We start from the raw sequence: 26,261 nt of genomic DNA, 5'->3' as shown, positions 1-26,261 counted from the left end.
ATTAATTATCATTCATAACATATTTGATAGCCCAAGAAGAACTTAATTACAGAATATGTGTTTTAGAGCTTAACTTTAGACAATGATCAAATGTGAGGATGAAACCTTGCTTTATTGGAAGTTGGTATGATGTTCAAGGGAAGACTTTTTTCTTTTTTTTTTTTCTTTCTTTCTTTGTTTTGTTTTGTTTTGTTTTTTTTTTTTTTTTTTTTTTTTTTTTTTTTTGAGTACCAAGGGTGGGTAATTTATGTATATAAAGTTGGGATATATATATTTTTGTTCATCATTTGTTTCAATTATGTACAAATTCTCTTTCTGTTATTGTGTCATTCTTTTATAAGTTCATTTCATTTTTTATATTGGACAAGCAAAGATGGAATGGGCTAGTCATGTTTGTCAATCCAATTGCTCATTGTTTGGCAACTTTTTCTTCAAAATAAATAAATAAATAAACAAATTCAAATTTTCCATGAGCACTTTTTGAAAAAAATTAATTTAAAATTTATTAAAAAATTGAGACTAAAATTGAACAAACTTCAAAGTATAGGAATTAAAATGTTATTTTAACCTTACTTTTATTATTTCATGGGGATTTAAATACTTTTTAATTGATTTTTGACAATCAGAAGTTCCTTTTTCTCATGTTAAAAACTTTGAGTGACTTAAAAGCTATTCCTCAAAGATAGATTAGTAATAAAAAATGACTTTTAAGTTATTAGCCAAAAGTCTTCATAAATAGGTAGTAAGAAAAAAAAATTATGATTACACTTTTGAATATAGCGCAATGAAAAATCATTTTAAGTAGCTTTTTTAAGCAAATTTTTATTGAAATAATTTTTTTTTAAAAAAAAGTGCTTAAAAATACATATTCAAGTTCCCATCCACATTCCAAGAGTTGAATTAAAAAAGAAAAAACTTTTTTAATTACTTTTTAAAGTTTGACCAAGGGAAATTGTTAAGAATGAAATAATATGCAAATATTTAATAAATATAGAGAAAAAAAAAGGACCAACAGTAATCCATACATATTTGAATTTTGTGTGCATATGATCGTCGATTTCTTCCTTCTTCGTGGATTTCATTCTTCTTCATCACTATCTCCATCGACTTCATCTCTGTGGCTTCATCTTCTTCATCTCGACAACTCACTTCTGCTTCATCTTCGATCCAAAGGTATGCTTCTTCTTCACAATTTTTTTTTTTGTGAATGTGTTTTTTTTTCCTTCTTCTTCTTCACAAAATTTTACACCAAATTTATATATTCCTTATTCTATTTTTCTTATTTTTCTTTTCTTTCTTCTACAAAGCATTAGCTTTTAGTTTCTTCTTCATCAATTTCTATCTCTTTATTTTTATCCCTCTTTTGTTTTGAATTGTATTAATATGTCTATCACCATTACTGGTGGTTTTTTTATGAAATCGGGCATTTGAATTTAAATAATTAAATATGGTTCTATTATTGTCTTCTTCTGTGATAAATAGTGATAGACAGTGATAATATTGGGTATCTGTATTATTATATTTACTATATCATTACTCAACATTGTATATATTTGTATATATGTAAAATCCATTAGAGTTTTAGTCCAAGTGGGAGATTGTTGAGTTGTATGTCTTAAAACTCACAGTTTATAATGTTAAACTTTTCTATTATCAACAAAGATATTATTGACGTCTATTCAATAAAATTGTTGTTGAATATGAAAATTGCACTTGTAAAGATTAAATCCAATAAACTAAGATCCATGGCTATTATATGAATACTTGAACTTTATGTGGCAACATAAAGATGGATCAAGTTTGAGTAAATAGCCAAAATGGTCTATAGTATATGAATAAGGTTGGGTGCCTTATTCTGGTAACACTATCGAATGCGACCCACTTTGTAGCACTTTATAATAGTATCTGATGTCCTAGTTGAAGGAGCTCTATTTACAGAGAACCTTTGAGTGGAAACAGATCGTCCAAATCCCATTGTGATTGAATGCATACATTTACAGTCATATAAAATAGATTATGCATCAGAAACTAAATTACAACATGCTTTCGAAATAAAACAAAGGAATAAGAGATTATACCTTTGAAGAACAGTTCCTCAAGATAATCCCTCCAACGAACTCATTCATGAACGCGTCAAAGAACTCGAACACTCCTTGAACAAGCAGCAAGCAAAAACTCAATCCTCAAACCAACAGGATGAAGGAACTCTTTACAAAGAGATCTAGTGAGCGGAAGCAGATCGTTTCAAACCCCATTGTGATAGAATATACACATTTACAATCAAACAACAATAGTTATGCATAAACTTTAAATTATAGCATGCTTCAAAGTGAAAGTACAGAAGATCCAGTGAACATACCCTTAAAGAACCTTTTCTTCTCGTATTTCCTCAATCCAACAACACAAATGTTCAACAGCACGTATGCAACACCTCAACAATATCCTCGAATAGCAACGAGTAACATTCGACCCTTGACTCTCAAACAGGAAGTAGACAACACCACGAGACTACCTTGGTATTCTAGGTGTGAGAATCCAGGAGTTGTGGGCTCTGTATGGTTTGGTAGAGGGAAGGATGAATTGAATGATCGTGTAGATGATCGAGTAAGTGGGAGAAGACAGGAGTCTATCATATAAACTTGGGTACTCGATTGTTCAGAAGTAAGCAACTATCATATAGAAAACTCGATGCACGATGGTTTACTCTCTCAAGCTATCGTATAACTATTTGTTCAATGCACTTTCGATTATCGTTCAATTATTAAAAAATGAAACCGATTTTCATTTTATCCATCAATTACCATAACTAAGCACAACTTCCCACTAAGTTGGTTATTAGGAGAAAAAACCGAAACCAATTATCCCATAATTGGTTTATTAAAAATAAATAATATATTCATAACCTATAGTTTTAATATCACATCTCATGCAATATATAAACCATGGTTATTTTTCTCCTTTATGACATTTAACATTAATTCCTCTAATTAATGAATCTAATACATCAACTCAATTATATCACATATAATTGAAGCAATTTAATTATATATATCATATATAATCAAATTCCTTCTTGTTAATTTGAATACTTTAAACTAACCCAAAAACTGTTTCTCAACATGAATCCATTGAGCTACCAAAGGGACCTTATGGACCTGTAGCTTGAAGCTCCAACGATACGTAAATCACTGACTAAACTCTTTAATCACGATATCCACCATCCGTTAATTGCTGCGCACTCCACTAAAGACCGATAGCTGCATTCTTCGTGCTACAGATATATTTCTGTGTTTATTGGATATAACCAATCAACAATACGATGACCCTTCACAAATCGTTCATAAGTACAGCTGGGCCAATTTACCGTTTTATCCCTGTAATTACATCTAACTCCTTAAGTACCACTTATTCCTCTAATGAACAATATATCATAGTCCTAATATGAGTAAACCCTTCTCGGGCTAAGAGAAGGTGTGGCGCCACATTGTTCAAGCCCTAGAATCAGTCCTTAAGGGAGCAATTTATCTACTTACCCCTACTTTAAGGAATGAGTGAATTCTATCTTGTGTAGCTGAGTTCTCAGCTCTCCAATCAGACGAATCTCCAAAGTAGTAGGTTTGAGTCGGCGATCTGGCCACTCACTCCCATGCAAATCAAAGAACCGCCCTCATAGGCAGAAGTTCCCAACTCACTTAGGATTAAGGTCATGTTACCTATGGTCATCCTAGTGAAATGAAAGTCTCTGTCATGAAAGACATTATATAACAAGACTAAATATTTCGTGGTCCAGTCATATACAAACTCCTTTGTATAGAGCATCCCCCCTCGCATGTCTAATACATGAATGGTCAGGATCAGACTGTTTGTAGCCTTTACAACACTTGTAACATCTACAAAGTGGGCCACACTCGTAGTGTGACCAGGATAAGGTTTCCCTCCTTTATCCATATACTACAGACCATTTAGATTATCACTTAAAGCACGATCCACTTGTATGTCTCCACATGCATGCTTAAGTTACAACGACAACTTGGGATCTTAGTTTATTGTTTTGTCGTTGATGTAACTAAAATATCTTATATTTCATAAAATATCTCATATTATTACATCACAAAGAGTTTGTTCATACAGGTGTTTACAAACACAGGACCCTACAAGATTTAGGGTATCAACCCCAACAATCTCCCAGTTTTCTTAAAGCTAGTGGGGTGTACAAGAAAATTACAAGTATAAAACAATAAACTAGGGCACAAAAGCCCAGTACAATAATAATCTCACTTGCCCTAGTCCAGCCGCGGACGGTCCCGTAGACCCATGCTCTGTAGGTGACTCTCAAACACGGTAGTCGTGAGAGCCTTTGTGAAAGAATTAATAACGTTGTGCTCTTCAGCTATCTTCGTGAAAATCACATCCCCTTGATGCACAATCTCTCTGATGAGATGGTATTTTTGCTCTATATGCTTTCCGCGCTTGTAACTCCGAGGCTCTCTGGAATTCGCCACAACACCACTTATCACAATAAAGGGTGATGGGCCTAGACATGTCTGGAAAAACTTTTAGATTAGTCAGGAACTTCCAGAGCCAAACGGCCTCCTTAGAAGCTTCACAAGCCACCACATATTCGGCCTCCATGGTGGAGTCATTGATGCACCCCTACTTAGTGCTTCGCCACACTACACCCCTCTGTCAAGAGTGAACACTGATCCTGAAGTGGATTTCTGAGAATCCTTATCAGTTTGAAAATCAGAGTTCGTGTATCCTGTAAGAATCAAATCCTTAGAACCATACACAAGCATGTAGTCCCTCGTTCTCCAAAGATACTTGAGGATGTTCTTGACAGTTGTCCAGTGACCTTATCCTGGATTAGACTGATATCTAATGACTATCCCCACAATGTAGCAGATGTCAGATCTAGTACATAACATCACGTACATCAAACTACCAACGAAAGATGCATAGGGGACTCGTCTCATTTCCTCAACCTCTTGAGGTGTCTTAGGACATTTCTCCTTAGACAATGTAACTCCATGAAGAAAAAGCAAAAGGCCCCATTTGGAGTTCTGTATCGAGTACTTGATCACTATCTTGTCAATGTATGAAGCTTGAGACAGTGCTAGCACTTTGTTCTTTCGTTTGAAATTGAGTTGCTAGCCAGTTCTTAACTGAAGTCAGTAAACCTACATCATTCCCAATGAGTAGGATATCATCTACATATAACACTAGGAAAACTACTAAACTGTTGATGATTTTCTTGTAAACACAAGGCTCATCAACATTTTGGTCTAAGCCATAAGATTTTATCGCAGTATCAAACCTTATGTTCCAAGATCGAGATGCCTGTTTCAGTCCATAAATGGATTGATTCAGCTTGCAAACCTTTTACTTCTGACCTTGGACTATGAATCCCTCGGGTTGCACCATATAAATGGTCTCCTCAAGATTACCATTTAGAAAGGCATTATTGACATCCATTTGCCATATCTCATAGTCATAATAAGAGGCAATGGATATGAGGATGCAGATAGACTTAAGCGTGGCAACAAGCGAGAAAGTCTCCTCATAGTTAACTCCCTCCACCTGGGTACAACCCTTTGCAATAAGTCTAGCCTTGAAGGTTTTCACCTTCCCATCAGCACCCCCTTTCCTCTTGTAGATCCATTTACAACCTATAGGTATAACCCCATCAGGTTGATCTACAAGATCCCATACTGAGTTGAAGTACATAGACTCCATCTCGAGATCCATGACTTTGACCCATTCATCTCTGTCAACATCCTCCATTGCCTTCTTATAAGACAACGATCGGCTACCATAGCCAGAATTTCAGTTAAACCTATATAGCGAACAGGTGGGTTCGCAACCCTCTTACTACGACAAGGTTCCCTTAACTCTGGAGGTGGATTTGACCTACTAGATGAACTCCCATCAACAACTCTTGTTCAGGCTCTTCAACAACTCTTGTTGAAGTTTCAGTAGTTTCTTTTGAAAGTTCATTCAACACAATTTTACTTCTCAAATAGTGCTCCCTTATATGATGCTTCTCAAGGAAGGTAGCATTTGTCAACATAAACACATTGTTCTCCTTAGGATCATAAAAGTAACCCCCTCGTGTCCCTTTGAGATAGCCTACAAATAGGCACAACCTCGAACGTGGTTCCAATTTCTTAAGATTAGCCTCAAACACATGTGTTGGGCAACCCCAGATGCAGAAGTGACGCAAACTAGCTTTACGCCCGTTCCACAACTCCAAAGGTGTTCTGGCAACACTCTTGGAAGGAACACAGTTGAGGATACAAGTTGCAGTCTCTACTGCAAAACCTCAAAACGAGTCTGGTAAGGAAGCGTAACTCATCATCGATCGAACCATGTCCAACAGGGTTCAGTTTCTCCTCTCTGATACACCATTCTGCTGAGATGTACCAGGTGCTGAGAGTTAGGAAACAATTCCATGTTCTATAAAATACTTTTGGAACTCAGAATCCAAAAACTCTCCACCCTGATTAGATCGAAGTGTCTTAATTTGTTTATCTAATGCGTTTTCAACTTCAGCCTTGAACTCTTTGAACTTTTCAAAGGATTCTGACTTATGTTGCATCAAATAAACATATAGTCTTCTCTATCTCGCACACTCATTAGACCACAAAGGTTTGAATGCACTAACTCTAGAAGCTCTTTGGCTCGACAACCTTTTTCAGTAAAAGGTCTTTTAGTCATCTTGCCCTCAAGACATGACTCGCACATAGGTGAAGAATTTTCCTCTAACTCATTTAGAAGTCCATTCTTCACCATTCTCTCAATCCTATTGATTGATGTGCTCTAATTGAAGGTGCCAAAGTTGGGAATTTTCTTTCGGAGAAACTTTAAGTCATTTATTTTGAGTTATGGAAGTTTTAAACATTTTTGTGTTATTGAGGGAATTTGTTGCTAATGATCTTAGCACATACAAATTATTTTCCAGTAAAGCTGAACATATCTCAACACCATCTTTCAGAATAAATACTTTATTAACTAATATTTACATTCAAGCAAGGACTTTACAGAAATCAAGTTCCTCTTTAACTTGGGAACAACATATACATCATTCAAAATGATAAACCTATTCTGTAAAGTCAACCGAAGGCCTCTTACTGCCACAGCTGAGACGACGTGCCCGGTGCCTACTCGCATTGTCATCTCACCAGCCTCAAGCTGCCCCCAGGATCTAATTCCCTGAAAAGAAGAACAAACATGGTTAGTGGCCCCAGAGTCTATAATCCAGGCATAATCATCATTCTCCACTAAACAAGTTTCCAAAACCAATAAATCACATTTACCTTGTTTGGTCTTGGCCTTTGCCTTCTTCCTCTCCTTTAACCAACGTGGGTCGTTCCGCTTCCAGTGTCCATCCTGGTTGTAGTGGAAATATTTTCTTTTTTAAATCGGCGTTGGTTGCCTACCCCGCTGAGCTGCAGGTTATGGGTTAGTCGGTGTCTTCCCCTTCCCCTTACTACCATTTTTTTCTTCCACTTGTTAGTGCTGGAAGAAGAAGGTGCAGACTTAGTTCCTGAGGTCGAATCTCGATGGAACTTTTTAGATGATGAAGCAACATTTGCCTCACGAACTCTCTTCTCCTTGCTGAAAGCAAGGATTGGAATGTCTACAAATCGTTGAGGAGAGTTGTAAGGGTGTAATCAACACTGTTCAGAACAGCGTTGCTTAAACAGTGCAGAAAGCTTTCGGAAATATTTGTAAAATAATGCTAACCTGGCTGCTCTCATCGATGCGAGCCCAATTCATTTTTACCGCATTAAAGTGGACCATCATGTTCAGAACATGTTCTCGAATAGATGTACCTTCCTTCATTTTGGAGTTGAAGATGCACTTTAGAGCGTCATGCTTGAGCTGCCTGGATGGTTGTCTGAACATTCCCTTCAGGGACTCTATGATCTCATGTGCAGTGACCATGGGCTCATGCTTTTTGGCCAGGACGTCGTTCAGGCTGGCTAAGATGTACGCTCGGGCCTTCTCATTCGCCCGTTTTCATCGCTCATACACATCTCGAACGTTTCGAGCAACAGAAAGAGGTGGAATAGGAGAACACTCCTCCGTAAGAACGAATCAGAGGTCATCGATGATAAGTATTGTGAGTATTGAGTTCTTCCAACTAGCGTAGTTGTCGCCAGTTAGTTTGTCGATGACTAAAAGAGCTAAAGTAGCAATTGCCATAATTTAGAAGTTGCTGAAAACAAGAACAAACTAATAAGTCTACTTGCATTACCACTTTTAAGACCAATTTTAGGTTTTAGCAAAATAGTTCTATTGTACCCTAAGTGAAATGACATCTATTTTGCAATGATGCCCCAGCGAGGCAGGACAAAAGTCACCATTGGGGTGATCAAGTGCTCCTTCACTAGGATGAGACATTCTCAACCATTAGATAGAAACAACTCTTGTAACTGATTCTAACAGTCACCATTGTTCGGTTCAGATTTGTTAACATTTAACAATTCTGCGTAAGTGTAACCCCTCATTTTAGGCCATAGAATTCTGCCCTAATGCACCCACCATAGGGAAAAAAGCAGATTAGGACAAGAGACTAAAACAACCTTATCCTTTTCAGGAGATCAGATAAAGAGTTGTGCAAATACTGCTATCCTTTAGGAGGACACTCCCAGGGTGCCTCAAGGCGATGTACAAAACGTTATCCAACCTAATGAGAGAGATCCTGGGATATGTTGTCACACGTTCCGCTCTCACTTACTATGAACATTCTCTCCATTTACCTTAGTATTGACCTACCCAAACACCATCCTTTAGGGGGACACTCCCATGGTGCCACAAGGTCGAGGATAAATCTCATGGTGTGAACTTTAGGGAAAAACGTATAGAGGTTTAAGTGAAGTATCATATACTCCAAGTACCTCCCACTGAATGTTCTACCTAGGGTTTCATTAACTTAGACAATCTGACTACTTATTTTATCTAAGTGTGAGTTTAATTTGCTAAAAAACAACTCTTGCTTTTGATAATTAAACAAGTTTGAATCAAATCTTATTAAACATTTTAACATACTATCATCAAATTTGCATGCATGCATCAAATCTATCTAATTCACCTTTTCAGGTAGGTTCCCAGATAGGGGTGTTCCGTTTCCGTCAGCTTAAATACCCTAGCCTAGACAGAACCCGCCTTAGATAAAAGGTCCCTTATAGATAGATTTGGTACATATTTAATCTTTTATTAGTCAATTTAATCCTATTAAACTGATTAAAATATTAAACTTACATTTCTAATCTCATTAGAACTGTGATCTTAGGTATATCTCAACCAAATTTTAAAACTCTTTTAAAACATGATTAAAACTAAGTGTGCATGCATATCTTTCTTATTGATTTTAGTTCTAATTTCTATTATAACACTTATAAAAAGAAACAACTAAAACTATCCACATTGTTAAGCTAGACTAAGTATTTATAACTTTTATAAATTAACCTATATGTCATGCCTCATGCAATGTTCATTCATTACTATATATAACACTTATATAATTTGTAATGAACCAAACATACATGCTTTCATATACCCTTATGCTATAACACTTATAATATAAAGATAATGTGTGTATATGCTAAATGCATGCATGTATTATAACTCTTATATTATATGATGCATGAGCATGCTTTAAAGTAATTTAATCATGCAAGCTACTATATTATAATTCTTATAATATAAAGATGATGCATGAACAAATGCATAACCTATGGTGAGTTTAAAAACTATATGACATACATTATGACATATAACTAAATATACATCACATGTACATTCATAAAAAATAAATGGACCAGGATGATTAGCCTAAAAAATCGAAAAAGAAAAGCTATTTATTACAAAACCAATGAGCCAAGCAGTTGAAACAGGCGAACTGAGTCTTGAACCACCCGGGTGAAGCTGGTGACGTTAATTTGGTGAACACAGTTATGCGATGCATGTCTTAGGTTGTGCGTTGGTTCTCATACGTCGGTGGTCATGCATTGGAATGGAATGTATGCGTTGATCTCATATGCAATGACCATGCGTTCCTGTCACAAGTTTTCTTGCGCTCTCGCCAAGTATAACGAGAACGCAAGTTTCTCGGGTGATCCGAGGTCGAACTCAGGGGCTTGTAGCTAAATGTTATGCGGTGATGTGTTTTCAGCGAAGAAATAAAAAAATGATGAGGGTTATGAGCTCCTAACTAACAGATTAAGCGGTGGAAGTATGACTGAGAGGTAGAGACACGGCAACTGTTAACGCATAGTAAAATGCATGGAAAAATAGATAAAATGGTAAGGATGCCTTCACTGCAACACTAAGCTTGACCGTTAGGGTAACCCCAGCCAACGCAAGCTATGCGATCATGCTATACACACTTGACGTAGACGCATGTGATGTATATGCGATGGTGTCGATAAGCTTATTTCTAAGCCTCTATATCCCGCTCACATGTTCTCACACATAAGCAATATGACCGTATACCACCATATCCTACTTAAAGGGTGCACACACTGTGTAATAGCAAACGGAGCTTATTTCTAAGTTCCCCATTCTTGCTTATGCGATTCAATCCGCTCTCCCGAGACTTAGATTTGGTTTTTAGACTACTCTCCCAAGTATGCCTAAATGATGAATGATGCGCTCATAAGACAAGGTAATCGCATAAACCTGGCTGACGTAAGATTATTCCTATCTCTAGTGAACACTTGCTTACATTGCTTAATGCGACCAACCACTTACCCTTCTGGGCAGTTAGTTGTTGTTGATTCTACTCATGGACAAGCATTGCGTCCGCTTATAGACAAATGTTGCTACAGCTTCACACTAAGCAAATAAGGTTTTCTCACAACACTCGCGCAATGCACACCTCCCGATGGTTTGCTACATGCTTCATATTCATATGTCGCATGATTAAGTATGCGATACTCTAACAATCTTACTCAGTGATGCAATGAAAGTAAAGAATGCTAAGTAAAAGAAGATGGAGATAGAATCGAAGGAAAATATAGAAATTCATTGATCACAAAATGTATTAATTCCTTAAGCCAAAATGTAATACAATGCAAAAATAGAATAGAAATGGAGGGCCAGCAGGAAACAATGTCTTGCTTCCAGCAGATGTGTGTCAAGGCTGCCGGTGGTGTCATGGATGGGTGGTGGAGTAGACTCTCTCGAGCTCTAACTTCGTCGAAGGCTCCAGTCGTCTCTTGGTATGATTGAAGGGATGAAGAACTCTCAAGCTATCTTTTCATGCTTTGGTCCGGATCACAAGAATCCACCCGAAGGTAGAAACTTGGATGATTTGAAATTCTACTCAACGGCTTCTATTTATAAAGCTTGATCGCCGACATAATTTATGGACTTGCTCTGAATCTGACACTCGCGATGAAATGGTCCTTTTTTGAAACTCTGCTGCTAACGGCGTGGTAAGTCAAATGTCAACATCATCTTTTGATACTCTTGAGGTATGCGTTCATATTTGCATTCCACCAACCTTGCGTTCATTCCTCTATTATGGTTATCATTATGTAGCCGCAATCTCTCTGCGATGACCGCATTCGCTTGAGGGCCGTAACTTCTATGCGATGGACGCATGCAGTTGATGGCTGTAACATCCATGCGTCGAATGTATACGTTCGCCTCTGTGATAGAGAGATTCCTCGCATGCGGTCATCTTTGCGATAGCCCGGCTTTCGCGTATGTGTCCACTTCCTGTGTTAGCTACAAAGATATACAATTGAACGCATAATAACGCATAATAGTGGGTTAGCTGAGATTCTTAATGCCGATCGACACAAACTCATTTTCTCATGAATTCCTAAATATTCGTCACATATTCCACTTAACAGCCCTTATAATTCTAAATAAAAGGCCTATAATGACGTGCATTTCTACCCATCATCAGAAGCCTCGCTTCTTCATCGTATAGTAGCTCCTAGTGATCGTCGAGTAATTCTGAACGAGTATAAACGATCGTGTAGCATGGATCAAACACCTATGACTATGCAATGAAGCATGAAGGCCGCGCGATCGTGCAGCGCACATCGTGTAACACATGCCTAAATGATCAAGTAGATGACAACTATACGATGAAGCATGATCGTCTAAAAGATCGTGGAGCAAGCGTCAAGTATTGTATACCAAGTGATCGAGTAGCCAGTGACTATGCAATAAGCATGTTGGGCTAATCAATCATTTAGTGCGCGCACCTACCATGCGTCGAGTATTATATACTCAACGACCATTTACCTTAGTGTCTATGCAATCGAGTAGCCAACGCAACACAATCGAGTAAACTCTTTACTCGATTGCATAGCATCAACCATGCGATTTTTTAGCAAATACTACACGACCGAGTAGAACTTTTCTACACGATCACGTAGCCAAATCTAAACGATCATTTAGCCTGGGCTACAAGATGCGACCAACCCTTGGTCTTCTTCCTCGATAAGAACGACATCTACATGCACTGAAGCTTCATCACGAACGACTCTTACAGACTCAAACACTTTGAATACAATCTTGATAGCAAAGTCATTATGCCCAAAAACACAGGGGCTCTTACAAATTGACTTGAAATGTAAATAAAGCTTGAACAAACAGAGGCAATCATCCTGAAACATCCATCACTTCACATCCACAACTACATCTAATGTTTAAACGAATTACAGACAACATAAAACCCACCAAGACTGCAAATGTAATTCAATGCATCAATGGAATTTGGAATATCAGAATAACATGTCTCTGATACCAATTGAAGGAATTCTTTACAAAAAGAACCAGTGAGTGGAAGAAGATCGTTCCAAACCTCATTTTGACAGAACATACACATTTACAATCAAACAACAATAGTTATGCATAAACTTTAAATTACAGCATGCTTCAAAATGAAAGTATAGAAGATCGAGTGAACATATCCTTGAAGAACCTTTTCTTCTCGTACTTCCTCAATCAACCAGGACGAACGTTCAACAACATGTATGCAACGCCTTAGCAATATCCTCAAACAGCAACGAGTAACACTCGACCCTTGACTCTCGAACAGCAAGCAGACACTACCACGAGGCTACCTTGGTATTTTCAGTGTGAGAATCCGGAGTTGTGGGCTCTGTATGGATTCGATAGAGGGAAGGAGGAATTGAATTATCATGTAGACGATCGAGTAAGTGGGAGAAGATAGGAGTCTATCTTATAGACTTGGGTACTCGATCGTTTAAAAGTGAGTGACTATCATATAGAAAACTCGATGCACGATCATTTACTCTCTTAAGCTATCGTATAGCTATTTGTTTAATGTGCGTTCGATTATTGTTCAATATTAAAAAATGAAACCGATTTTCATTTTATCCATTAGTTACCTTAACTGATCACAACTTCCCACTAAGTTAGTTATTAGGAGAAAAAACCAAAACCAATTATCCCGTAATTGATTTAATTCTAAATAAATAATATATTCATAACCTATAGTTTTAATATCACATCTCATGCAATATATAAACCATAGTTCTTTTTCTCCTTTATGGCATTTGATATTAATTCCTCCAATTAATGTATCTAATATATCAAATCAATTATATCACATATAATTGAAGTAATTTAATTATATCATATATAATCACATTCCCTCTTGTTAATTTGAACACTTCAAACTAACCCAAAAACTAATTCTCAACATGAATCCATTGAGCTACCAAGGAGACCTTATGGACCTGTAGCTTGAAGCTCCAACGGTACGTGAATAACTGACTAAACTCTTTAATAACGATATCCATCATCCGTTAATTGTCGGACACCCCACTAAAGACCGACAACTGCACTCTTCATGCTACAGATATATTTCTGTATCCATTGGATATAACCAATCAATAGTACGATGACCCTTCACAAATCGCTGGTAAGTACAGCCGAGCTAATTTACCATTTTACCCCTATTATTACATCTAACTTCTTAAGTACCACTGATTCCTCTAATGAACAATATATCATAGTTCTACTATGAGTAAACCCTTCTCGGGCCAAGAGAAGGTGTGGTGCCACATTGTTCAAGCCCCCAGAATCAGCCCTTAAGGAAGCAATTTATCTACTTACACCTACTTCAGGGAATGAGTGAATTTTGTCTTATGTAGCTGAGTTCCCTGCTCACCAATCAGACGAATCCTCAAAGTGGTAGGTTTGAGTCGGCGATTTGGCCACTCATACCCATGCAAATCAAAGGACCGCCCTCATAGGCAGGAGTTCCCAACTCACTTAGGATTAAGGTCATATTACCTATAGTCATCCTAATGAAATGAAAGTCTCTGACATGAACGCCGTTATATAACAAGACTAAACATTTTGTGGATCGGTCTTATACAAACTCCTTTGTATAGAGCATCTCCGCTCGCATGTCTAATACATGAATGGTCAAGATCATATCATTTGTAGCCTTTACAACACTTGTAACATTTACAAAACGGGTCATACTCATAGCGTCACCAGGATAAGATTTCCCTCCTTTATCCATATGCTATAGATCATTTAAGTTATCACTTAAAGCACGATCCACTTGTATGTCTCCATATACATGCTTAAGTTACAATGACAACCGGGGATCTTAGTTTATTGGTTTGTGGTTAATGCAACTAAAATATCTCATATTTCATAGACATAAGTGAATAAAATATCTCATATTATTACATCACAAAGAGTTTGTTCATACAGGTGTTTACAAACTACAGGACCCTACGAGATTTAAGGCATCAACCCAACATAGGACACTACCACTTGGTGACCTTGGTATTCTCAGTGTGAGAATCCAGAAGTGGTGAGCTCTGGAAAATTTTGGTTAGAGGGAAGTTTGGAATTTGAAGGAGGAAGACGATCGTGTAGTGAACAACACTATCGTGTAGACGAACTAGTCTATCGCATAGATTTCCTACTTGATCGTTTAGTCTCTCAAGAAGTGTGTAGTCACTCTATCGAGTAATGCTTGTCTCTCTCAGGAATAACAAAAACCAATTTTCATCTATCCCACTTTTGTCATAAAACTAAATAATTACCTATTAAAGGTGGTTATAGAAAAAAAGAATAATTATCAAATAAGTAATAAATTATAAATAAATATGATAACTAACTTATAATATTATATTTATAACCTATAGTTTTAATATCGCATCATATACAATAAATAAACCATAGTTCTTTTTCTCTATTTTATGGCATTTAATATAAATCATATTTATATTAAATTTAATAACTATGAATCTTATCCATAGAAAATATATTTGAATCATATTCAAATATTTGTTCCTCCAATTAAATGACAATGTATCAAATACATTATATCAATTATATCATATATAATTGAATTAACTTAATTATATCACATATAATTAAATTTCCTCTTATTAATTTGAACATTTCAAATTAACCCAAAAATTTATTCTCAACTTAAATCTATTGAGCTACCAAGGGGACCTTATGAACCTATAGCTTGAAGCTCCGACGATACGTGAATAACTCATTAAACTTTTTAATCACATTATCCACCATCCGTTAACTGCCGAGCACTCCACTAAAGACCGACAGCTGCACTCTTCGCACTACCGATATATTTCTATGTTCATTGGATATAACCAATCAATAGTCCGATGACCTTTCACAAATTGTTCGTAAGTACAGTTGGGCCAAATTATCATTTTGCCTGTGTAGTTAAATCTAACTCCTTAAGTACCACTGGTCCCTCTAATGAATAATAGATCATAGTTCCATTATGACTAAACCTCTCTCGGGCCAAGAAAGGGTGTGGCGCCACATTGTTCAAGACTCAGAATCAGCCCTTAAGGGAGCAATTTATCTATTTACCCTTGCTTCGAGGAAGAAATGAATTCCATCTTATGTAGCTGAGTTCCCTGCTCCCAAATAAGACGAATCCACAAAATGATAGGTTTGTTGAAATCAGATGTGAGGATTTCCATGAGCAGCGGAATGATCATTCCAAATTTCATTCGAAATTGAATATAAACAATTACAGTCAAGAAACGAAAAACTTACAGGTCATGCACAATACGAAATTACAGCATGCTTACAAATAAGATCAAGGGATACAGTATACATACCTTTGAAGACTCATTCGTCGAACTTCTTTGATCACGAACACTTGTTCAGTGTCCAAGACAGCAATACAAGAACGCTCGAACACAACGACCACAACACAACACGATCAACAGCAACCACCACAAGAACATCGCGAACACATAACGAACAACCTCTAAAACCTACAACTCAGTCGAGTTGAGTAAGGACACCACCAGTTACCTTGGTACTCTTGGTGTGAGAATCTAGAAGTGTGGGCTCTATATGATCTTGGTTAGAGGAAGAGACCGGAGGAACAAAAATTGTGTAGACGATTGAGCAAGTGAGAGATGAGAAGAGTCGATCGTATAAACGAATGCTCAATCGATTACAAGAAGGCAACCTATCGTATAGATAATGCCCTACGATCGTTTAGCTACGACCAGCTGAGTGAACAAACGCATAATAACACTCCACGATCGTTTAGTCTCTCTGTGAGCTATCGTTTAGTGAAACTATTTCACTTGATAGTCTTTATGTGAGTATTTTTCGAATTAAGCAAATCTTCTAAATTTAGGAAAATATTTTTTCTTTTATCTCACGGTTACCATAAAACCACCAACAACCTCCCAGTCATTTGGTTATTAGAGAAAAAGAGATAATTATTCAATAATTAATATTATTATAAATATATATGATAACCAATTTAGCATATTATATTTATAACTTATAGTTTTAATATTTCATCTCATGAAACATATAAACTATAGCTCTTTTTCTATTTCATGGTATTTAATCATATTTACATTAATCCTCCACTTGATGTATCTCATACATCACACTGATTATATCATATATAATTGAATTTTCTCTTGTCAATTTGAACATTTCAAATCAAAAGCAAGAACTGATTCTCAACTTGAATCCATTGAGCTACCAATGGGGCCTTATGGATCTATAGCTTGAAGCTCCAATAGTACGTGAATAAATGACAAAACTCTTTAGTCACGGGATCCACCATCCGTTAACTGTCGAGCACTCCATTAAAGACCAAAAACTGCACTCTCCTCACTACAGATATATTTTGTGTCCATATCAACCAATCAACAGTGCGATAACCTTTCACAGACTGCTCGTAAGTACAACTGGGCCAATTTACCGTTATGCCCCTGTAGTTACATCTAACTCCTTAAGTAACACTGATACCTCTAATGAACATAAGTCATAGTCCTACTATGATTGAGTCCTCTCTTCCAAAGAGAAGTTGTGGCCACTATGTTCAAGACCCAGAATCAACCTTTAGGGAAGCAATCTATCTACTTACCCCTACTTCGGGGAAGGAGTGAATTTCATCTTGTGTAATTGAGTTCCCAACTCCCAAATCAGACAAATCCCCAAAAAGGTAGGCTTGTTAAGTAGGCAATTTGGCCACTCTCACCCATACTAATCAAAGGACCGCCCTCAAAGGCAGAAGTTCCCAAAACACTCAGGATTAAGGTCATGTCACCTATGTTCGTTTAGCTGAGATGTAAGTCTCAAGTATCAACAACGTTATATAAATAGACTAGTCATTTCGTGGTCTGGTCTTATACAAACATTTTGTATAGAACACCCCCGCTCGCATGTCTCCACATGAATGGTTAGGATCTACCATCTGCAGTAGTTCACAATACTTGTAAACCTCCACAAAGCGGGTTGTATCCGTAGTGTCACCAGGATGAGGTATCCCTTCTTAATCCTTATACTACAGACCTTTTTAAGTTATCACTTAAGGCATGATCTACTTGTATATCTCATATACATGCGTAAATTTACATACAATAACTATGGAGCTTCGTTTATTGGATATGAGTACATGCAAAATCAAATAACTCTTATTTTATTCATAACAATGTGTATAGTTTACAAAAATACCAGACTCTGGGAAAAGTTGGACACCAATCCCAACAATCTCCCACTTGTCCTAATGCCTCAGGAGACTAATGTACAATACATGAAAAATACAAGTCTCTATAACCTAGCATCATCTTCCACTTGCCTTAGACAAAATGTCGCATGTCCCATAAACCCAGACTCTCCAGATGACCCTTGAACACTTTAGCCATGAGAGCCTTTGTAAATGGATCAGCAACGTTGTGCTCCGACGCGATCTTTGTGACTATCACATTACCGCGATGCACAATCTCCCTGATCAAATGATATTTTCGTTCAATATGCTTGCCTCTACGATGACTCCGCGGTTCCTTCAAATTTGCCACAACCTTGTTGTTATCACAATAGAGAATGATCGACAAATACATATTTGGAACAATTTCCAAATCTATAAGGAATTTCCTCAGCCAAACAGCCTTCTTAGCTACTTCGCAAGCAGCTATGTATTCGGCTTCCATAGTGGAGTCCGGGATGAATTCTTGTTTGATGCTTTGCCACACTACAACCCCTTCATTTAGAGTGAACACTAACTCCGATGTCGATTTACGAGAATCTCTATCAGTCTGAAAATCAGAATTTATGTATCTTGTAAGGATCAAATCCTTGTCTCCTTACACGAGCATGTAGTCCCTCATTCTCCGAAGATAGTTGAGGATCGTCTTGACCGCTGTCCAGTGATCTAATCCTGGATTGGACTGATAATAACTGATAATTCCTATTGCATAGCAAATGTCGGGTTTGGTACACAACATTGCATACATTAAGCTTCCAACAGCTGAAGCATAGGAAAATTCGTCTCATCTCCTCAACCTCTTGAGGTGTCTTAGGACATAGATCCTTAGACAAAACGATTTCATGCCTGAAGGGTAATAAACCCCTATTGGAATCCTGCATCTTATACCTGATCAACGTTTGACCTATGTACGATGCCTGAGACAAGGCTAACCTCTTGTTCTTACGATCCGGAATAATCTGGATCCCTAGAACATACTGAGCCTCACCCAAATCTTTCATTTGGAACTGGGCAGCTAGCCACTTCTTAATGTCAGTCAGAAACCCTACACCATTCCCAATGAGTAGGATATCATCCACATACAGTACCAGGAAAGCTACTAAGTTGTTGATGATCTTCTTGTAAACACAAGAGTCATCAACATTTCGATCAAAGCCAAATGATTTGACTGCACTTTCAAATCTAATGTTTCACGATCTAAATGCTTGTTTCAGCCCATCAATAGACCTATTAAGCTTGCAAACTCTTTGCTCTTCATCTGGAACTACGAACCCCTCTGGTTGAGCCATGTAGATGATCTTCTCAAGATTACTACTAAGAAAGGCAGTTTTAAAGTCCATTTGCCATATCTCATAATCATAAAATGTGGCTATGGACAGAAGTGTCCTGATAGACTTTAACATGACTACAGGTGAGAAAGTTTCCTCATAGTTCACTCCTTCAACCTGGGTATAACCCTTTTCCACGAGTCTAGCCTTAAAGGTTTGCACCTTTTTCTCTTGTAGATCCACTTACACCCGATAGGTTTTACCCCATCAGGCTGATCCACAAGTTTTTAGACTTTATTGAAGTATATAGACTCCATTTCCTGGTTCATGGCCTTAATCCACTCATCCTTGTCAAATTCTCCATTTCTTGCTTATAAGACAATGGATCTTCGACCCCATCATTACAAATGACGTTCTGGGCTTCAATCAAACCCATGTAGTGATTTGGTGGGTTCATAACCCTCCCACTACGTCAAGGCTGTCTTAACTTTTGAGATGGTTGACTAGATATACCGACCTCAACAATTCTTCTTGTTGATTTGTCAGCCTGTTCAACAACTCGTGTTTGAACCCTCAATAGTCTCACTAGAAATCTCATGTAAAACAAGCTTACTTTGTGGTTTATGATCCAGTATGTGGTCTTCTTCCAAGAAGATAGCATTTATAGAAACAAACACTTTATTCTCACTTGGATCATAGAAGTATCCACCCCTCGTTTCCCTGGGGTAGCCTACAAAGAGGCAAAATTTCGAACGCAGTTCCAACTTCTTTAGGTTAGTCACAAGCACGTGGGTCGGACAACCCAAAATTCTGAAGTAGCGTAAACTACCTTTACGACCTTTCCACGACTCAAAAGGTGTTTCAGAAATACTTTTCGAGGGAGCATTGTTTAGAATATAACATGCAGTCTCCACTGCAAAACCCTAAAACAAGTCTGAAAGATGAGCATAAATTATCATAAATCGAATCATGTCCAACAAGGTTCTGTTTCTTCTTTCTGATACACCATTCTACTGAGGTGTACCTGGGGTCGAGAGTTGGGACGTAATTTCATGTTCTATTATATAGTTCTAGAATTTGAGGTCCATGTACTCTTTACCACGATCAGATTGTAGTGTTTTTATCTTCTTACCCAACAAGTTTTCAACTTCAGCCTTATACTCCTTGAACTTGTCAAGGGCTACAGACTTCTGTTGCATTAGGTAGAGATATTTATACCTTAAATAATCATCTATAAAAGAGATGAAATATTCATACAACCTCGAGCCTGAACACTCACTAGACCACAGAAGTCTGAATGTACAAGCCCCAAGGCTTCTGATAACGGGCAGAAATGCACGTTATTACAGCACAAAGATGTAAAACAATGTAGGTATGCGACGATAAAAATATACAAAATCATGTCCAAAAGCGTTAAACTAAGAATATTGCGATTGCATGCACCCATCGCATAAAAGTAGCTAATTTACTCATTTTGCGCAGGAAAAATGTGTTGGAGCAAAGTAAATTGTGATCCAAGGAATTCGGCGACCGCGCGCATTAAAAGATTGCGACCACAAAGCCATGTGATCATATACGCTCGCGAGAATTTGCTCAAGTAGGTGGCCGCATAAAGATGGCATATCAAGGTGAAAGCATAATAAATCATGATGGGACGGAAAGTTGATGACGGTCGAATCCGAATTTAGTTGACAAGCCGTTAACAACACACTGTAGCAAGTACATTCAACTTATCGTTGACCATTAATCGGCGTATCAGACAGAAGATTTAATGACCACCCATCATTGCAATCATTTGAGAGAAAAGCTTCTTCACCTTGAGCTCTATAAATATCGAAGGCCACCATCATTAAAGGAGTGGGAATTTGACACAGTTCGCCATATATATAGATAGAATATACAATTAGTTAGTCATTAGTCTGTAGTTGTTCATATACTTAAAGGCGGAGGCGAGCAAGAAGAAAAAGACGCCGAAAGATCACTCCTGGATAGCTCGAAAGACTGCTAGGAGGCGCTATAAACAGAGAAAGGGTCGACACTTACGAAAACAAGGATATTCTTCTGGACAGAGTGGAGTAAAAAGATAGTGTAAAAGCGTCAAGAAGCAAGACATTGATACCGGGCTTCTTATCCCTACTTTCCATTGTTGTTTTGTATTCTAACTTTATTTATAAAATGGAATTCTCATCTTAACATTTGTTCAATCTCTTCACATTTCGCATGAGTAGCTAAATTTCCAAATGGGTTGAGAAGTACTTAGCTAGCATGACCTAAATTCTTCACTTTATGCGATCATCTTGTCTTATGTATGCGTCAACTACCCTTTAGAGATACTTGAGAGAGTAGTTTAAAGAAAGAACCTAAACTTGAGAAAGTCAGGTTAGAATCTAGGCTTGAGAGAGTCAGATTAGAACCGCATAAGCAACAGATAGAAACTTAGACATAAGTTCTGTTTGCTATTATGCATCGCATGCACCCTAGAAATAAGATATGATAGTATGTGGTCACCTTGTGTATGTGTGTATCATTCATCATCGCCTAGACAAGAATAGAGGCTTAGACATAAGTCCTATCGACATTATCGTATACATCGCATACGTCCTCGAAATAGGAACTATGGCATTTGCATTGAGAGATGGCATGTTGTTGTGTGTGTATAGCATGATCGTATAACTTGAACGCAATCTTAGGAAGTGTTAGCTAAATCCCTTCTCAACCCATTCATCACATACTCGTTGTATTATCGATTTCATCAACTCTTTACTCAATTCCGCCACATAGGAAATATACTTACACAATACATCAACCACTTATTTGTTTTTGTCATCGCAAAGGAATAAACAATTTATTGTCGCATAGTAACTTAGTAGTCCCTGTGTTCGACCCTGGACTTACCAGGAAACCTAGTAAGATTTATACTTGGGTTTTACTAGGAAAACTTGCATGTGCAACGCATAGACCATCATCGCAATTATACACCATTATTTCATGACATTCACAATGCATCAAGTTTTTGGCGCCATTTTCGGGGACTTGGCAGCTAACAGTTTGTTGAGTTTTGTGTTTTTGCAGGCAACCTTTTTACCTTGGGAGTATTGTACCTTGTGCGATCAAGTTGCAAACAATATTTGAAGTGTAGGCGATGCGCCGAAAGCCAGTATTGACCCCAAGATAGAAAGGCAATCAGTTGCATGGGCTGAAGGCAGTATAAATGTGTGTCGACCAACATGTGTCCAACAATTACCGGAAGTTCCAATGGTCAGGGCGAGCCTCTTGACCTAAACAGTTGAGATCAATCTTCTGCATGGAAGACTCCTCGCGGTGGCTTCACTTTAATTTCTCCAATGACGTCTTCTACTCTATCTTTACCTTGCTTTTTTAGTTTAGTTTATTTTAATTATTTTTATTCTGGATATGCAGCTGCTTTCTTGGATGTGGTATGTTCGCTCCTTGTAGGTGCGACAATAATTCTCCTCGGTGGGCAGTTAACTCGGAAGAATCCTCTCCATCATTCAACACATGGCTTTGACCGCATGAATTCTAAGGCATGGTCGCAAGTGTTATTCTACTCAAAGGTTCTTTTCTTGTATCTTTTATGCATTATCCTTTTCAAATTCTCTTTTGTTCGCTTGCCTACCTTTGCATTGATAATTTAGCCTCCTACCTCCGCTAACTAAACATTGCAAGGCTCACCTTACTTTTGATAGCTTCTTCAAGGTTTGACAGTCTAAGTTTTATTATGTGTAAACCTCTACTCAAACATTTGTTATCGCATTCTTGATGAATTTGTCTTTAGCTTTTTAGCTAGAGTGCTGCAGCTCTCTAAGTTTGGGGGTGGCAGTGGTCCCGGAAAAATGCGTCTATCACATTGCGATGCTAAATAAATAAATAAATGTTTGGGAACAAAAACTCCGCTGTCAGTGCAAAAGGGAAACTCAAACTGATAAGAGTTAAGTTGTGAAAGGCACTTACCCGTAGTTGGATACTTCGCATGACACCCGTGCAGGTAAGCCAAAATGAAAGTAAGTGGCCATGATCAACCCATAAGAACACTCCTCTGTCTGGTGCAAGCCCAAATTAAGCCAAGGCAAGAGTTAAGTTGAATATGGCATGCAATCGAGGTTGGCTGTCTGCATGACATCTGTGGGGGAAAGCCAAAACGAAGAGCGTAATCAGGTTCAACGCCGCATGCTAATAATAAATTGCAGAGCTTGAATTGTTTTAAACGAATGCATTGTTAAAAGCTAAAAGCAAAGTTGTGAGGCTTGAGTAAAAAGTTTTTTAGCAGAGACTTGCCTGATTTAAACTTAGAAAAGAACTCGTTGAAGAGGTAGCCGAAGTTGAGGAGAGCATTGCTGCCAAGGTTAGAGGTATGAGTAAATTATATTCTGAGAGGGTAGTCATCATAAAGGAAAGCCAGAGGGTGAATTATAAATTTCCTAAGTATAAAGCATGCTTGAGGACAAGCATGATTCTAAGTTTGGGTGTGTGATGACGGGCAGAAATGTATGTTATTATAGGCCTATTATTTAGAATTATGAAGGTTGTTAAGAAGAATATGTGGCGATTATACTAAGAATCCATGAGAAAGTGAGCTTGCGTCAACCAGGAATGAAAATCTCGGCTAACCCACTATTATGCGTTATTTTACATCCAATTGTCTATTTTTGTAGCTAACGCAGGAATCGATCGCATGCGGTGAATCTCGCTATCACAGAGGAAATCGCGTACATTCGACGCATGGATGTTACGACCATTAATCGTCTGCGTCCATCGTATAAACATTGTGGCTACAGAGTAATAATCATAATAGAGAGATGAATGCAAAGGTGGTGGAATGCGTTGGTACTTCGGAAACCAAGCATAAACGCATACCTCGGGAGTATCAAAAGGCGATGTTGACATTTCACCTACCACGCCGTTAGTAGCAGAGATTCAAAGCAGGTTCATCATGTCGTTAGCTGCAGAATTTCAGAGAAGGACCATTAATGTTGTCGGCGATCGAGCTCTATAAATAGAAGCTTTAGAGCACAACTTGCAATCATCCGACCTTCTGCCTTAAGGCAGATCCTTGTGATCCAGACGAAAGCGTGAGAAGATATTCTGGAGAGTTCTTCATCCTTCCAACCATTCCGAGTGACAACTAGAGCTCCACCGGAGATAGATCTTGAGAGAGACTACTTCGTCGCCCATCCATGGCACCACCAGCAGCCTTGACACACATCTGATGGAAGCAAGACATTGCCCGTCTGGCCCTCCATATCTCTTCTATCTCTATATTGTATTACATTGTGGCTTAAGAGATTAATACATTTTGTGATCAATGCATTTCTCTATTTCCTTCGATTCCATCTTCATTTATTTCTTCTTATCATCCTTTATTTTCATTGCAATGACTAAGTAAGATTGCTAGAGTATCGCATACTTAATCATGCGGCATAGACATATGAAGTATGTAGCAAACCACTGAGAGATGTGCGTTGCGTGGGTGTTGTGAGAAAATCCTCTTTGCTTAATGTGAGGCTGTAGCAACGCTTGTCTATGAGCAGAATCAGCAGCAACTAACTGCCCGAGAGGGTAAGTAGTTGAACGTATTAAGCAAAGTAAGCAGTGTTCCTAGAGATAGGAATAATCTTATGTCAACCATGCCTTATGTGATTATCTTGTCTTATGAGCGCATCATTCATCATTTAGGCATACTTGAGAGAGTAGTCTAAAAACCAAATCTAGGCTTGAGAGAGTCAGAGTGGAATGCATAAGCAAGAATAGAAGCTTAGGAATAAATTCTATTTGCTATTACACAATATATGCACCCTATAGATAGGATATGAAAGTATGTGGTCACATCGCATGCGTCCAGAAGTAGGATATGATGGTATGTGATCATCTTTTTTATGTGTGGGAGCACGTGAGCAAGAATAGAGACTTAGACATAAGTCCTCCCGACGCTATCGCATTCGCATGCGTCTTCGTCAAGTGTGTATAGCATACTCGAATAGCTTGCGTTGGCTAGGGTTACCCTAACGGTCAAGCTTAGTGTTGCAGTGAAGGCATCCTCACTATTTTATCTATTTTTCTGTGCATTTTACTACGCGTTAACAAGTGTCGTTCTCTACATCTCAGTCATACTTCCACCGCTTAATCTTTTAGTTAGGAATAGAAGTAGTTCATAGCTCATAACCCTCATCATTCTTTTATTTCTTCGCCGCAAACACATCACCGCATAACATTTAGCTATAAGTCCCTGAGTTCGACCTCGGATCACTCGAGAAACTTGCGATCTCGTTATACTTGGCGAGAGAGCAAGAAAACTTATGGCAGGAACGCATGGTCATCGCATAGGTTCTTAGACGCATATTGCATATTCCTTAGTCTAGCGCACGTCCACCGACGCATGGAGAATGAACTATGAACACATATTTATTTACTCCATTTTCAATGCATCAATTTTTTGGCGCCGTTTCCGGGGACAACGGCAGTACATATTGTGCTAACAGTAACTTTTTTATTTTCTTTGCAGCTTTCAACCTCTGTGCACTGCTTCTCCTTTGGTAAGGGAAGAAAAAGAGTGTCGTATGAGCAAAGGACAAGCTTCTGAGCCAACTACAACCCAGAGATTGAAAGAACTTTCCGAAGAAAACGAAGAATCAACCACCGACAAACAGAGAGAAATCCCAACATGGCGGAACAACTGGAAGACAAAGTAGTAAACGCAAATAACATCATGGAAAACCCCATTCTCTTGGCGAACAACCGCAATAGACCCATTCGGGACTATGCGTCACCTAACCTCTATGATTTCTCCCCAGGAATAATGAGGCCCGCCCTGGACGGATCGAGGTTCGAGATGAAGCCAGTTATGCTGCAAATGATTCAGACGGCCGGACAGTTTGGTGTAAGGCGTGGCGAGAATCCGCACGCCTATCTCTAGAGTTTCATTGAAATCTGCAATACTTTTGTGTTCCCAAACATCTCAG

The 26,261-nt window shown here is 38.0% G+C and overlaps 1 pseudogene; it reads left to right on the top strand.

The window, feature by feature from the left end:
* The window catches only part of LOC120084854 (U-box domain-containing protein 34-like), a 36,765-nt pseudogene extending 10,539 nt beyond the window's left edge, over positions 1-26,226 (top strand).
* Positions 26,227-26,261: the final 35 nt, after the last annotated feature.

This window comes from Benincasa hispida, chromosome 9, assembly GCF_027475165.1.
Source record: "Benincasa hispida cultivar pf3 chromosome 9, pf3_genome.v1.1, whole genome shotgun sequence".
In the NCBI taxonomy this organism is placed as follows: Eukaryota; Viridiplantae; Streptophyta; class Magnoliopsida; order Cucurbitales; family Cucurbitaceae; genus Benincasa; species Benincasa hispida.
The sequence above is the reverse complement of the archived record's forward strand: the minus strand, read 5'-3'. Positions and strand labels throughout refer to the sequence as shown.